Source organism: Cnephaeus nilssonii, assembly GCF_951640355.1.
Source record: "Cnephaeus nilssonii genome assembly, chromosome: 16".
NCBI lineage: Eukaryota > Metazoa > Chordata > Mammalia > Chiroptera > Vespertilionidae > Cnephaeus > Cnephaeus nilssonii.
The window spans coordinates 61,063,868-61,078,877 of NC_137087.1; the positions used below are offsets into that span (position 1 = coordinate 61,063,868).

The 15,010-nt window shown below is 47.9% G+C and overlaps 1 protein-coding gene across 1 annotated transcript in view; it reads right to left on the reverse strand.

Annotated features, from left to right (window-relative positions):
• Positions 1-14,683, reverse strand: part of ZRANB1 (zinc finger RANBP2-type containing 1) — a 47,498-nt gene extending 32,815 nt beyond the window's left edge. Inside the window, exon 1 of the mRNA XM_079793203.1 lies at positions 14,277-14,683. The gene's annotated coding sequence lies outside the window, so the exon portion shown is untranslated. The remainder of the gene's footprint in view (positions 1-14,276) is intronic.
• Positions 14,684-15,010: the final 327 nt, after the last annotated feature.

The window sequence follows — 15,010 nt, forward strand, 5'->3', positions numbered from 1 at the left end:
CCTCGCATCTTTCTACATCACTGTCTTCCTCAGCACAGTCACCTGGACAAACAACTGGTCTTGAGCGAGCCCATGGAGACCGCCGAGAGGCTGAAGCCTCTATCCTCAATCTGACCGCATTTCAGCGCTCCAACCGCTGCTCACAGCACACCCTACAGTGACCCTCTTACCTTCCTGACAACCCCCCCCCCCGACTTCTCCAGTCCCCACTGGGGACACCCTTGCACCAGCATAAACTCAAAATCATCTTGACTTCTGCCTTCTCCCCACATGCTCTCTGTAGTGGTCTCTGTCCAATCAGTTTTTTCTTCCCCTTCCAACTGCATCAACCCTGCCTCAGGCCAGGTCAGAACTCCTATCAGAGCCTCCTAAGCGCCTTCCCTTTCTAAATCTATCCAGGTCAGGGTCATCAGCACAAATCTCCCAATAACAAGACTTCCTGAAGCTCTTCAGCAACAGCACAAACCCTCGGCTCCTCCCCATCTGACACTCACTTTCGCCCAAACAGAACGCGCATACCCGAACGCGCATACCCCAGACTCATGCACATACCACCCCCCAATAATACACTTTAAGGCAGCGGTCGCCAACTGGTGGTCCGCGGCCCGAAAGGCTGGCGACCGCCGCTTTAGGCACCACCTGAGAAACACAAGTACTGCTTGTGTGATCCCTACCCACCCTGTAAGGCGCGGTTCAAGTCTCCTCTCTCGCAGGAAGTTTGTTTTTTGTTTTTGTTTTTTAATATATTTTATTGATTTTTTACAGAGAGGAAGAGAGAGGGATAGAGAGTTAGAAACATCGATGAGAGAGAAACATCGATCAGCTGCCTCTTGCACACCCCCTACTGGGGATGTGCCCGCAACCAAGGTACATGCCCTTGACCGGAATCGAACCTGGGACCTTTCAGTCCGCAGGCCGACGCTCTATCCACTGAGCCAAACCGGTTTCGGCTCTCGCAGGAAGTTTTTATCAAGTCCAAGCAATCACACTTCTAGAGACATTTGAAACTTACTGCATTTCCTCTTGGAGCTAGCTGGGTTCTGAACATGGTGTGTTCCCTGCACCATCCCCTCCCCTCAGTTTCAATCAGGCTGCCAAGCTTTCAAAACTTCTGGCTCGGGGGTTCGGGCATGGAATGTGAGCCGTTGAAGAGACCACACTGAGTGGCCTGAAGAAGGAGAGTAGCGCTTTGAGCAATCTCAGGCGAACGGAAGGAATTCTGGAGGATGGGACCCACTCCCGTGGCAAGAGCTCAGGAGAAAGTGGCTGCCACTAACAAGGAGCCACAGGCGCTCATGATGTGGTGAACTCTGCAATCCCTGGGACAGATACCTGCGAATTTAACTCTGCTGATCTCTCCATATGCATGTAGTTCTTCATAGTGAAAAGTTTTTAAATCAGGAAGGTAACAGATGCTGTTCTAGGCTGAAAACTAATGCTTAGGTTGCTAAGGCGAGAAAAGGAGCAGGAAGCAGCATACTGCAGATTGTTAAGATGCTACTCAGAACTGTTTGAGAAGCAACATTGAAACATTTGGAAACTTAAGAATATAGCTTCTTTCACCAACTCAGGTACAATTCACAAAAGAGAGGAAATGTGTCAAAATATGAATCAAAGTTTCTTTCATCCTAAACTTGCACAGATGAATCACACTTCAGAAAACCTAAAACAGACTTAAACTGACGTAATAAAATCTGTCTTTGCAATGTCTCTCATGAACACAGATGCAAAAATCCTCAACAAAATATTAGTAAATCTAACCCAGCAATGCATAAAAAGAATTATATACCACACCTAAGTAGAGTTTATCCCAGATATGCAAGGCTCATTCAGTGTTTAAAAATCAATAATGTAATCCATCAGCAGGATAACCACCCCCCCCCCCGCAAAAAAAAACAAAAAACCATATGAACACATGCGGAAAAGGCATTTGACAAAATCCAACACTCATTAATGATTTAAATTAAAAAAAAAAATTTCCTAGAGCTAACTGGTGATTACAACAAGGTTACAGGATACAAGGTTAATATACAGAAGTTAATTACCTTCCTATATACCAGCAATGGAATATGAAATTAAAAACATTAACATCAGCAAACTCAAAATTTGAAATACTTAAGACTAACTCTAACAAAATATAAACTCCAGGCCTCTAATGAAAGAAGTCAAAGAACTAAAGAGACATTCCATGTTCATGGATAGGAAGACAATATTGTCAAAATCTCAGTTCTTCCCAAATTGATCAAAAGATTCAATGCAATCCCAATCAAAATCCCAGCAGGTTATTTATCAACAAACTAATTCTAAAGTTTATATAGAGAAGTGTAAGACTCAGAATAGCCAACAGAGTACTGAAGAAAAAAATAAAGAGGACTGGCTACCCTGACATCAAGACTTAATATAAAGCTACTAGAGGCCCGGTGCATGAAATTCTTGCACGGATAGGGTCCCTAGGCCTAGCCATTGATCAGAGCCAATCAGGGCCTCCCGGCTGCCAGGTGCCGGCCAGAGCTTTCCTTCATTCCATGCCGCCCCCTGATGGTCAGCAGACATCATAGTGAGTGATCAAACTCCCGGTCTCCCAGTCGAACCCCCGAGGGGACACTTTGCATATTGGCCTTTTATATATATAGATAGTAATCAAGACTGGGATACTGATAAAAGAACAGACAAATAGATCAATGGAATAGAAAAGAGAGCCCATAAATAGGCTCACATACATAGTCAACTGATCTTGGAAAGCAGTAAAGGCAATATGATGGGGAAAAGATGGTCTTTTCGAAAAGTGGTGCTAAATAACTACACATGCATTAAAAAAAAAAAAAAAAGACTCTAGACACAGACCTCACACCCTTCACAAAAAAAGTCAAGCACAGCTTGGCCGGCATGGCTCAGTTGTTGAACATCAACCTATGAACCAGGAAGTCATGGTCAGGACACATGCTCAGGTTGTGGGCTCAATCCCAGGTGGGGAGCATGCTTTCATTGATAGGCGGGATTGGTTCAAATTAAAAACTGCTTTGCAAAACACACTGTCCAAAGAATGTCAAAAAAAGCCAGAGAATAGGAAACTATATATGCAAAAGGCACATCTGATAAAAGACTGTTATCCAAGATATACAAAGAACTCTTGAAACTCAACAATACGAAAACAAACCACCCAATTAAAACATGGGTAAAAGACCTGAACAGACACCTCACCAATGAACATATGCAGATGGCAAACAGGCATGAAAAAATGCCCAGTATCTTATGTCAGTAGGGAACTGCAAACTAAAACAGCAATGAGACGCCACTACACACCTACTACAACGACCAAAATCCAGAACCCTGACGACACCAAACGCTGACAAGGGACGTGGACCAGGTCCTCTCTCACTGCTGGTGGGGATGCAAACGGGACAGCCGTTTAGAAAGAGAGCCTGGCAGTTTCTTACGAGTCTGAACATGCTCTTTCTTACCATAAGACCCAGCAATTGTGCATCTTGGTGTTTACCCAAAGGGGTTGAAAAATTATGTCCACACCAAAGCCTGCACACAGACATTTACAGCAGCTTTATCCATATCTGCCTATACGTACAAGCAACCAACACGTCCTTCCGCAGGTGAATGGGTAAGTAAATTGTGGTAGAGTCAAACAATTAAATACCACTCGGTACTAAAAGGAAATGAGTTATCAAGCCATGAAAAGACATGAGGAACCTTAAATGCATGTTACTAAGCAAAAGAAGCCAATCTGAAATACTTACTATATAACTCTTATTCCAACCATATGATATTCTAGAAGAGGCACACTATGGAGACAATAAAAAGATCGGGTGATGTTAGGATTGAGGGAAGGATGAAGAGGCAGAGCACAGAGGATCTTTAGGGTAGTGAAACTCTTCCACATGACATGATAATGGCGTTACCTGTCCTTTACACCGTCAAAGCCCACACAATGTACACCACCAAGAATCAGCCTCAATGTAAACCAGACTCTGGTTGATCAACGACGTGCCAGGGAAGAGTCATCCCTTTAACAAACCCATTGCTCTGCTTCGGGATGCTGGGAGTTGGAGCAGGTATGCATGTGTGGGGATGAGAGCTATGACTACGCTACTTTCTGCTCAATTTTGCTATGAACCGAAGCTATACACACTTAAGTCTATTTTTAAAAAAATATATTTTATTGATTTTTTACAGAGAGGAAGAGAGAGGGATAGAGAGTTAGAAACATCGATGAGAGAGAAACACCGATCAGCTGCCTCTTGCACACTCCCTACTGGGGATGTGCCCGCAACCAAGGTACATGCCCTTGACCGGAATCGAACCTGGGACCCTTGAGTCCGCAGGCCGACGCTCTATCCACTGAGCCAAACCGGTTTCGGCTTAAGTCTATTTTTTTAATCTACTTCTTAACTAAGTTGTTTAGTCATTAATATACAGGAAACATTTTTTAAAATACCATCAGTTCTCAAAGAAATGAGGAGTTTTTAAAAGGCAAAGGAACTTTTAGTGTGAACCTAAAACTGCTCTAAAAAATACCCAATTTCAAATATATTCACACCTAATATCGTAAATTTTTTTAAAAAGGACACTGAAATTAGCATGAAGGGTTCCCACTGGTCAAATCTGAATCAACTTGGGCATCCACATAAAAAAATAACAGTAAAGGATTTTAAAGCATTGAAAATAAAACAAAACTCCATGTCTACACAGGTGTAGATAAACAAACAAATAGAAAGATTTTCCTTACAGTAGAAATCCATCTAATAAATGAAAACAAGAATAACTGGATTAGAAAATCACCATTTGTCAATCTTCACAACAGATTCATAAAATAATCATCGAGGAATGTTAAAACTAGTGGGCAGTCCAAGCCAGTTTGGCTCAGTGGATAGAGCGTCTGTCTGCAGACTGAGGGGTCCCAGGTTCGATTCCAGCCACACATGCCCAGGTTGTGTGCTCAATCCCCAATATGAAGTGTGCAGGAGGCGGCCAATCAATGATTCTCTCTCATCATTGATGTTTCTATCTCTCCCTCTCCCTTCTTCTCTGAAATCAATAAAAACATATTTACAAAAAAAAAAAAAAACTAGTGGAAAAAAGTTTAAGTATTAATAGGATATTTAAAGAGTCTCCAAATATCCCTCCTCAAAAATAACGGGTATGTTACAAAACCTAGTAGAAACCTTAACCAATCAGTTAACCACACCAGTAATCACATCATCTGCCTCTTGGCATGCTGTAATAAGAACACAGCATCACTTCTGTGGTATTCTTGCCAAAAAAGTGCATATTCTAACTTTAATTATGAGAAAACATCAGACATACTGTATTAAGAGACTTTCTACAAAATAACTAGTCCTATATTCTTTAAAAACAACATCATGGCCCTAGCTGGTTTGGATCAACGGATAGAGTGTCAGCCTGCGGACTGAAAGGTCCCAGGTTCGATTCTGGCCAAGGGCACATGCCTGGGTTGTGGGCTCGATCCCCAGTAGGGGGCGTGCAAGAGGCAGCCAATCAATGATTCATATCATTGATGTTTCCATCTCTCTCTCCCTCTCCCTTCCTCTCTGAAATCAATAAAATATATTTTTTTAAAAAAACAACATCATGAAAAACACAGACATTACTATTCCAATTAAAGAAGCTTGATAACTAACTGCCACACAAAAAAATCTGAAGTTTTCTTTTGTCTTTATAAAAAATAAAACATTAATCGGACAACTGACAAAATCTGAATATGATTTGCGGAAACTCATTCTTATTAAGAATTACATAATACTATTATACAATGTTAATTTCCTGACTTTGATCACTGTATTGTGGTTATGTAAGAGAAAGCCCTTATTCTTACAAAATACACACAAATATTTAAGGATAAAGTCTGCAAACAACTTTCAAACAGTTCTAGGGAGAATATATTTGTGTGTGTGTGTTTGTGTGTGTATAGGCACATCACACAATAAACTAACAATTTATAAGATACTTTCACAGCCTTACATAGAAGCTAGAGGAGTCCTTAGAAATATAAATCAATTCACCAAACAAGGGCATGAAATTCTCTAATGGCTTCCCCAAGCCATTCGGAATAAAATTGCAATTCCCCAATCTTTTTTGCAAATCTTTACACAAAGTGGGTTTTGTTCCGTTCCTTACCCAGCAAGCTCGTTCTCACCTGAGAGGTCTGTGTCCTCTGCCTACAAGGCTCTTTGCAGACTGTGCCAGGGCCAGCTCCTGTCACGGAGACCTGGTTACGCAGCTGGTCCTCAGAGAACGGTCCCTGACCACTCCAGTCATTCTCCGCCACATCACCCCACTTTCCTTATCTGCAGAGCACTCACCCACCTGCCTTTCTTCCCTTTTCTTTTATTTGCTCCTTGATGTCTCTCCACACTAGAGTGTAAATACAAGTAACACAATGTCTTTTCACAGGGTGATCTCAACATCCAGTACAGTTACTCTCTCAAACACTTAAGACTGAACTCGTCATAACTCAATGTTTTAACGTCAGTAGCCTTTGGAACAGTTTTTTGTAATGTACTTTTTGAGAATCCTAAACCTCAGATCACAGAGTAGATACCCAGTAATTATTAGCTTAATTTGTTGAATGAATTTCTATAAAGTATATGGCCTCAGATTTTCAACTTCATACGAGTGCTCTTCCTGAGTGTCAAGAGGACCCACACTGAAGAGGATCACTCCTCTTTCCTCAATCCCAGCCCCCGCCCCCCCCCCCCCCCCCCCCGACAATCCTAGCTGCGGGGGACAGGCCCAGGCCTGGAGAAGGAGTGAGGCAGTCACAGCCCGGCCAGCAGTGCCTTTCCCCCGACCCCCGTCAGCCCACGTCTCCGTGCTCCCCTCCCACACTGTTTCCTTCATGTGCTGGCCTGGATTTCTATGTACCTTTTTATTCCTTATTCTGCTCCTATTAGATTTTTAAGACTCTGAGTAATGGGTATGCACCCTAAACCTGTACCTATAGAGACCACATATCATATATTCAGCACTGAAAATATGAAGACCTACTCTGACAAAGCAGTTTGGTTATAGATGCATTCTGGGATATACAGTTTGTATTCTCTAAGTATTGGGGTTTCTGGGATTTTGATGATTTATGGGACAAAATAAATATTTGAAATAATGGCTGTCTCTAAAATAATTGGGGGGGGGGGGGTCTGCATGTTTATACCTCATACTATATTAAAAAAAAAACACCTCAGAATTATTACAGACCTACATGTAAGAACTAAAATTCTTAGACAAAAACAGATGTGCATCTTCTTGACCATGGATTGGACAATGGCTTCTTAGAGATGACACCAAAAGCATAACTGACAAAAGAGAACAGGTAAGCTGGCCTACACCAAAATTAAAACCTCTGTGCTCCAAAGGCCACCACCAAGACAGAGAAAAGACCACCCACAACATAGGAGAAAAATATTTGCAAATCACTTACCGGACTTGTATCCAGAATATATAAAGAACTCTTACAACTCAACAGTAAAAGATAAATAACCCAACTGAGATATGGGAGCAGGATTATAATAGACACTTCTCTAAAGAAGAGCTACAAATGGCCAGTGAGAACATGAAAAGATGCCCAGTACCGTGAAGAAAATGCAAATCAGAACGGGGAGATGGCACTTCGCTAGGAAGGCTGTCATACAGACTGACGGTAACATGTGGCTGTAGAGGAATGGAGCCCTCATCAGTGCTAACAGGGTGAAATGGGGCAACCACTCTGGAACCCAGCCTGGCAGTCCCTCGAAGGGTAAACAGAGTGACCCTATGATCCAGCAAAATGCAAGCATGTGCCCACACAAAAGCTCGTACACACATTTTATAATAGACAAAAAGTGGAAACAGCCTAAATGTCCAATCATCAAATAGGTAAACATTCAATGGAATATTAACTATCTACACTAATAAAAGAGAAACATGCAAATTAACCATCACTCCGCTACGCCGAGCCACACCCACCAGCCAATCAGGAGTGAGTATGCAAATTAACCCAACCAAGCTGGCGGGTTGGGTTACCCCCAAAGGCCCCTGCCATCCCATCCTGGCCTGATCACCCCCCCGGCGGCCCAAGGAGCTGGAGCAAGCAGGAGGCTTACGTTGCCCCCGGCGATGGAGGAAGCCAAGCTTCCTGGCTGGCCCTGGCCTCTGCCCAAGGCTACAAAGTTTCAATTATAGAAGATAAATAAATCCCAACAAAAATGGCAAGCAGCCATGGAGCTGGAGCAAGCAGGAGGCTTGGGTTGCCCCCGGTGATGGAAGAAGCCAAGCTTCCCGCACACCCTGGCTGGCCCTGGCCTCTGCCCAAGGCTACAAAGTTTCAATTATAGAAGATAAATAAATCCCAACAAAAATGGCAGCAGCCACAGAGCTGGAGCAAGCAGGAGGCTTGGGTTGCCCCCGGCGATAAAGGAAGCCAAGCTTCCCGCACGCCCTGGCTGGCCCTGGCCTCTGCTCATGGCTACAAAGTTTCACTTATAGAAGATAAATAAATCCTAGATACTTGCTTCCAGCCGGCCCTGGCCTCCACTCAAGGAGGTGCTGAATAAAAAAGAAAAAGAAAAAAAGGAGGGGCTGGGACCTTGGGTCGCCGGGGGGGGGGGGGGGGGGGGTGATCAGGCCAGGATGGGATGGCAGGGGCCGTTGGGGGTAAGCAGACCAGCAGGGAGGCCAGTTGGGGGTGAGGAGGCCATCAGTGGGGGTCAGTTGGAGGTGATCAGGACAGCGGGGGGGGGGGGCAGTTTGGAGTGAGCAGGCCAGCAGGGGGGGCAGTTGGGGATGAGCAGGCCAGTGGGGAGGGGAGGTGGGGGTGAGCAGGCTAGCAGGGGTGGCAGTTGGGGATGAGCAGGCCAGTGGGGAGGGGAGGTGGGGGTGAGCAGACTAGCAGGGGTGGCAGTTGGGGGTGAGCAAGCTGGCAGAGGGGCATTTGGGGGCGAGCAGGCCAGCGGCGGGGGGCAGTTGGAGGCGAGCAGGCCAGCAGAGGGGGCAGTTGGGGGCAAGCAGGCCGGCCGGCAGAGTGGTTAGGGGCAATCAGGCAGGCGAGTGGCTGGAGCCAGCAGTCCCGAATTGTGAGAGGGATGTCCGACTGCCAGTTTAGGCCCGATCCCTTTAAATCAGCAGTAGGACATCCTTCGAGGGGTCCCATATTGGAGAGGGTGCAGGCCGGGCTGAGGAACACCTCCCCTCTCGTGCACGAAGTTTGTGCACCAGGCCACTAGTTCAGCCATAAAAAGGAATGAAACACTGATACATGCTGTAATACCGATAATCCTTGAAAACATTATACTAAAATTTCCAAGCCAGACATAAGAGGTCATATATTGTCTGACTCCACATATAAGAAATGTACAGAATAGGCACCTCCCCAGAGACAGAAAGAGATTCGTGTTGCCAGGAACTCCAGCAAAGGAAGAAATGACTGCTAATGGGTACGGTCTCTTTAAGAAGATAAAAATGTTCTGTACAGTGTCGCTGGCCACACAACTCTGTGAATGCGCTAAAAGCCAATGACGTGCATACTTTAAAAGGGTGAGCTTAAGGGTGAATGAAATAAACCTCAATGAAGCTGTTATTTAAAAAGAAACAAATGGCCGAAACCGATTTGGCTCAGTGGATAGAGCGTCGGCCTGCGGACTGAAGGGTCCCAGGTTCGATTCCGGTCAAGGGCACGTACATTGGTTGCGGGCACGTCCCCGGTGGGGGGTGTGCAGGAGGCAGCTGGTCGATGTTTCTCTCTCATCGATGTTTCTAGCTCTCTATTCCTCTCCCTTCCTCTCTGTAAAAAATCAGTAAAATATATTTTAAAAATAAAAATTAAAAAATAAATAAATAAAAAGAAACAAATGGATACTATGGGGGTCCAGAGCAAGCCCCCACAAAATGCGCCTCAGTGGCATGCAGATTATTGTGAGCTAAAGGCAATGTTAGCTTCAGGCTCAAGAGAAGCTTCTGCTACTGCCCTGCAGCTACCCAGGGAAATGTGAATTGGAAAAATTATCAGAGGTAACGTCTTTCGACCCATCTGCAGGGCAGGGCAAACCTCTACTTACCCAAATCCAACCTTCCCTCAACCCTAGCTCAGAATGCCTCAGATACCTCAGCCAGCCTTTCTGTCTCTGAACCTCTCCTGCAGGTGGGGTTCCCGTGCAAATGATTCAATGTGATTTTATATTGTCGACCTGCCTCCTGTGGATGTGCTTATTCAGCGAGCCAAAGAACCAGAGGAGGGAAAGGGGAAAGTTTCCCCTTCCCCACAACCCGCAACTGATTTCCAATAATGCCTTATCCACCAAAATATTTTCTAATGATTTTTAAATTGATTTTAGAGAGAGAGGAAGGGAGATCGAGAGAGAGAGAGAAACTTCCATCGGCTGCCTCCTGCACACCGCCTACTGGGAATGGAGCCATAACCCAGGCATGCGCCCTGACCAGGAATCCAACCAGCGACCTCTCCGTGCACAGGACAACGCCCGACCCACTGAGCCACAGCAGCCAGGGCCAAGTATTTTTTATTTATATGAATTCAATCCACATAAAGATCTGACCTGACAAAGGGTAAAAAAAAATTGTGTTAGTTGAGGAGGGGGTGAAAAATACAGAGAATTCGTGTGTTTTTTTCATTACTAAAAAGTTCAATTTCACCAGGCTGAAAAAGTATCAAATTTCTATTCAATTTACCAGACCAAATCCATTTTGAAATTCAAACTGATGGTTCGTGTCAAAAATCTCAAAATACCACCCTTTCAGAAAACAAAGAATGCTAACTGATCCAGATTTCTCAAGAGGCGGAATTACTGGTATAATTCTGTGAAAGTATCTTTTACAAATCCAAGCAGTGTATGTAAAAATGGCTAGCATTTCTGTAAAGTTTATTAACAGGCTAATTTTAGCTTCAATTAGGCTAAAAAGGTTTCTGAAGCTTTAAAAGTTATATAAACTACTTCCTAAAAATCAGTCTATTTCAAGGGGTAAAATAGTTTGATGAACTGGAGGAAGAGGACAAGTTTCCACATAGGTGCATCAAGATGGTTTACTGCTGCAGCGAAACCTGTTTGGCTCAGTGGATAGAGGGTCGGCCTGCGGACTCAAGGGTCCCAGGTTTGATTCCGGTCAAGGGCATGTACCTTGGTTGCAGGCACATCCCCAGTAGGGGGTGTGCAAGAGGCAGCTGATCGATGTTTCTCTCTCATTGATGTTTCTAACTCTCTATCCCTCTCTCTTCCTCTCTGTAAAAAATCAATAAAATATATTTAAAAAAAAAAGATGGTTTACTGCTAAGAGACTATGTATCCATAAAATGTATCATCAAATGCCAGGCCTTTTACTCACACTCACAGCACAACAGAAACACACACTCCTGTTTCCCAACTACATCCGCATCCGCCCATGGACTCCATAATTACATGTGTCACCCATGGCACACAAAGGCACGCGGGCCCAGCTGGTCGTGTTTTCTTCACACAGTGCTGACAGGTAGCAGTGAATCACACATTCTGAGTCTCATCTGCCTCGTGATCAATGACACTTGCCCCCAACATCTGAGGTTAAGGATGTAAACTGAGACTGCAGATCATTTTCTCTTTCCCATGAGGCTCCACGTTACCCTACACTACAAGTAGGGAACGACCACCCTGAGCGTCACTGCTGCCCAACTCCAACAGCAGTAACTGTCCCAGACTCAAATCTGAAGCAAACGATGGAACTGCAGTACTTTTCATTGAATAAGACAGGACCATTATCAAAATGTTGAGCATCCTCTACAGGAAGAAAACTGTGCTGATGATACATATAAACACACTGAGCACCCCCCACAACATTTTTAGAGACCGCCATAATTTCAAATATTTTGTCTCACAAATCATCAAAGTCCCAGAAACTTCAATACAAACTGCATATCCCCAAATACCTCTATGACCAAAAACACTTCGGCAGACTAAGCCTGCACGTTTTCATTGCTGAATATGTAATAGATGGTCTCTATAGAGTTTAGGGTTGGTACCCATTTCTCAGAGGTCTTAAAAATCTAATGGGGAAGCAGAATAAAGACTTTATAAAAAGATAAACTGAAATCCAGGCTGGCATGTGCTAGAAGAAGAAAAAAAGATCAAGTCCTACACAAGAGAGGAATGAATAGATCCCTTGGGTTTGAAGTCAGCAAAAAGGTTTCTCAGGAGACAAGCACCAACTGAGCCCAGAGTAAAGAATATCCATGGATACAAGCGGAAGAGGGTTTAAAACAGAAAAAAAAAAAAAGGGGGCATAAAGAAAGGCCAACTGGAGGCCCTTCGCAGTAACAACAAATAAGTTCATTTGCTGGAACTAAGGATTCACAAAGGGAAAAAGGAAGAGTTAAGTCTGGAGAATGGACCAGATTATAGAGAAACTTGACCACCACACAAGGAGCTTAACCTTTACTCTGCATGTAGTTAGGAGTGCTCTGGAAGTTTTTACATTATGATCCGAGGAAGTGAGAATGTTAAGATGTGCAAGATCTTATTTACCCAAAGCATAAGCAGAGCACAAACATTCCAAACGAAACACGGCATCAGGGGAAAACGGGGTCAAACCCCTCTACAAGAGGCTGCTATGGGGGCGGGGCATGAGCAGCAATCCTCCAAAACGGGCAGTGGGTGGAGCTAACAGGTGCCAGGGGTCTGCTTCTGCAGCTGCCACTCACTCAGTCTCCACTTACCATCAGAGTGACGTGAGGATAAAGCGGGTGACGCTGCTCTCACCGTATCGATCACACATAAGGAGGCAATCTACCCAATACTGTTCGACCAGACGGTGAGTTCCCAAATCATGTTCATCCTCGGACTCTGGATGTGAGACAGGCCGTAACCCTGACCAGTGTGCAGAGCTGGATCCAGACCATGAGCTTAAAATTACCCTAAGCACATACCAAGAGTAAACACATGGGTGTCTGAAGCACTAATAAAAGGTGCTGAAACATCAACGGAAACAGAAATCCCTCAAGACAAATAACATCAGCCCCAAAATGAAGATATCAGGGCAGTCCTCTTAGTCCCCTACCACCCCAACAAAAGCAATGTTGTGAAAGTTTAGCATAAGGAGGTGACGGACTGCATATCTTGTCATAAGAACCAAAAACCGAGGAGGCGCCCGGTTGCACACTTCTTTACAAATCGCCTCATTTAACTAACACAAACGAGGAGAGACCCAGCTTTATTTTTCACGTAGTTTCGGTGACTTTCCCAAGGCCCACGGCACAAGCCAAGATCAAAACTCCTAATGGCTTCCCTGGCTTGGGGCTTGTCCACTGAGTCATCCACGTTTGATCCGGACAGGGGTCCCCTGGAGGTCACACGGGGGATAAGGCCGCCAACCCCAAAGGGCCCAAACAGGACCACTCACTGCAACATGGCCCGGAGCTGAGCGGTCTCCTCGGCTGCGTTCCTTACTGCCAGCCTCGCAGACCACACAGACCAAACACTGGGGGGAGGACGGCGTTTACCCTGACGGTCTACGGGGTTCTGGAAAAGGGGGACCAACCGACTGGAATTCAAAACCCTCAACCCGACAGCTTCAAAACACCGGTGGACGTCAACGACCCCGGGCCGGCCCAAACTTCCCGGCGGAACCTCGCTGCCTGCCCCGTGCCGAACGCAGGTACTGCCTACAGCCCTTTTGTCTGCGACCGGGCCCCACGAGCTGCACCGAGGGAACAACGTTCTTGCTCCGACAGTCGTGACCCGCAGCGAGAGCGGACAGCCGGTCCCCGGGCCGCGGCTCCTCCATGCCCCCCCTGGGGCCCCCCACCTTCATTTTCCTGAGACGGAGCTGGCAGCAGCCCAGGCTACCGCGGGGGGCGGAGGAAGCGCCCGCAGACAGAAACGCAAGCTTGGGGGCCAGCACCAGCCGGTGACGGTGGACCTGGCCTTCCCGGGCCTCCTGCGGGGGGGGGGGGGGGACCCCACTCGCGTCCCCGCTCCCCGCCCCGCCGGGCGGCAGGAGAGCGAGTGGGGGAGGGGAACCTGGCGGAAGAGGCGGCGGGGCAGGCGGCGCGTCCAGCCCGGAGCAGCGACGGTCTGTAAACAAGCGGGCGGACCCACCCTCGCCAGCCGGGCCTGTCCCCGCACCGGGAGGCCCAAAATGGGGCGCAGCGGCGGCAGACGGGCCCCTGCCCCGGCCTCCCCGCGCCGGCCGTGGAGCGCGGGGCGGGCGACCCGGGACCCCGGGGGCCTGATCGGGCGGGAGCAGGAGGCCGCGGCGGGGCTGCGCGGGGCGCCCTCCCGAGGCCCGGTTACCTGGCGGCGGCGGCGGCGGCGGCTCCTCCTCCAGCTCCGGCTCCTCCTCTCCGTCCGAACCTCGTTGCCCGGCGGCGACTCCCCGAGCTGCCCTCGGTGGCGAGCCGAGCCCGGCCCCTCTCCGCCTCCCTCCGCGCCGCCTCCGCGCCCCCTCAGTCAGGACATGGTCTCCGCGGGCCCGCGCGCGGCTCCCGACCGCCGGAGGCGGGGACACAGGGGCGCAGAGCGGGCGGCGGGGCGCCGCGGCGCGGGGGGCGAGAGGAAGGGGGACGACCTCGGACGCTGCGGGATCGTAATGGCGGCGGTGCGGGGCCCCGGAGCCAAATAAACCCTACGGCGACCAGCACAACGTCAAGGCCGGACCCCTCCGCTCGCCGCACCGTCATTGGCCCCGAGGCCGCCAGCGGCGCAGCCAATGGGCGGCCGCTTCTTTCCGGGCGCAGGAGGCGGGCCGCGGAGCGCTGACGTCACGCCGGCGCCCGGCCCTGATTGTGAGGCGGCCGGCGAGCTCCGCTGCGGACTGTCGCGGCGTGCGGCGGACGCCAGAACGTCGGGAGGGCGCGGGGGCAGGGCACGCAGGCGGGGCGGGGCCTGGACGGGGCACGCAGGCGGGGCGGGGCCTAGCGGGGCACGCAGGCGGGGCGGGGCCTGGACGGGGCACGCAGGCGGGGCGGGGCCTGGGCGGGGCACGCAGGCGGGGCGGGGCCTGGACGGGGCACGCAGGCGGCGCGGCC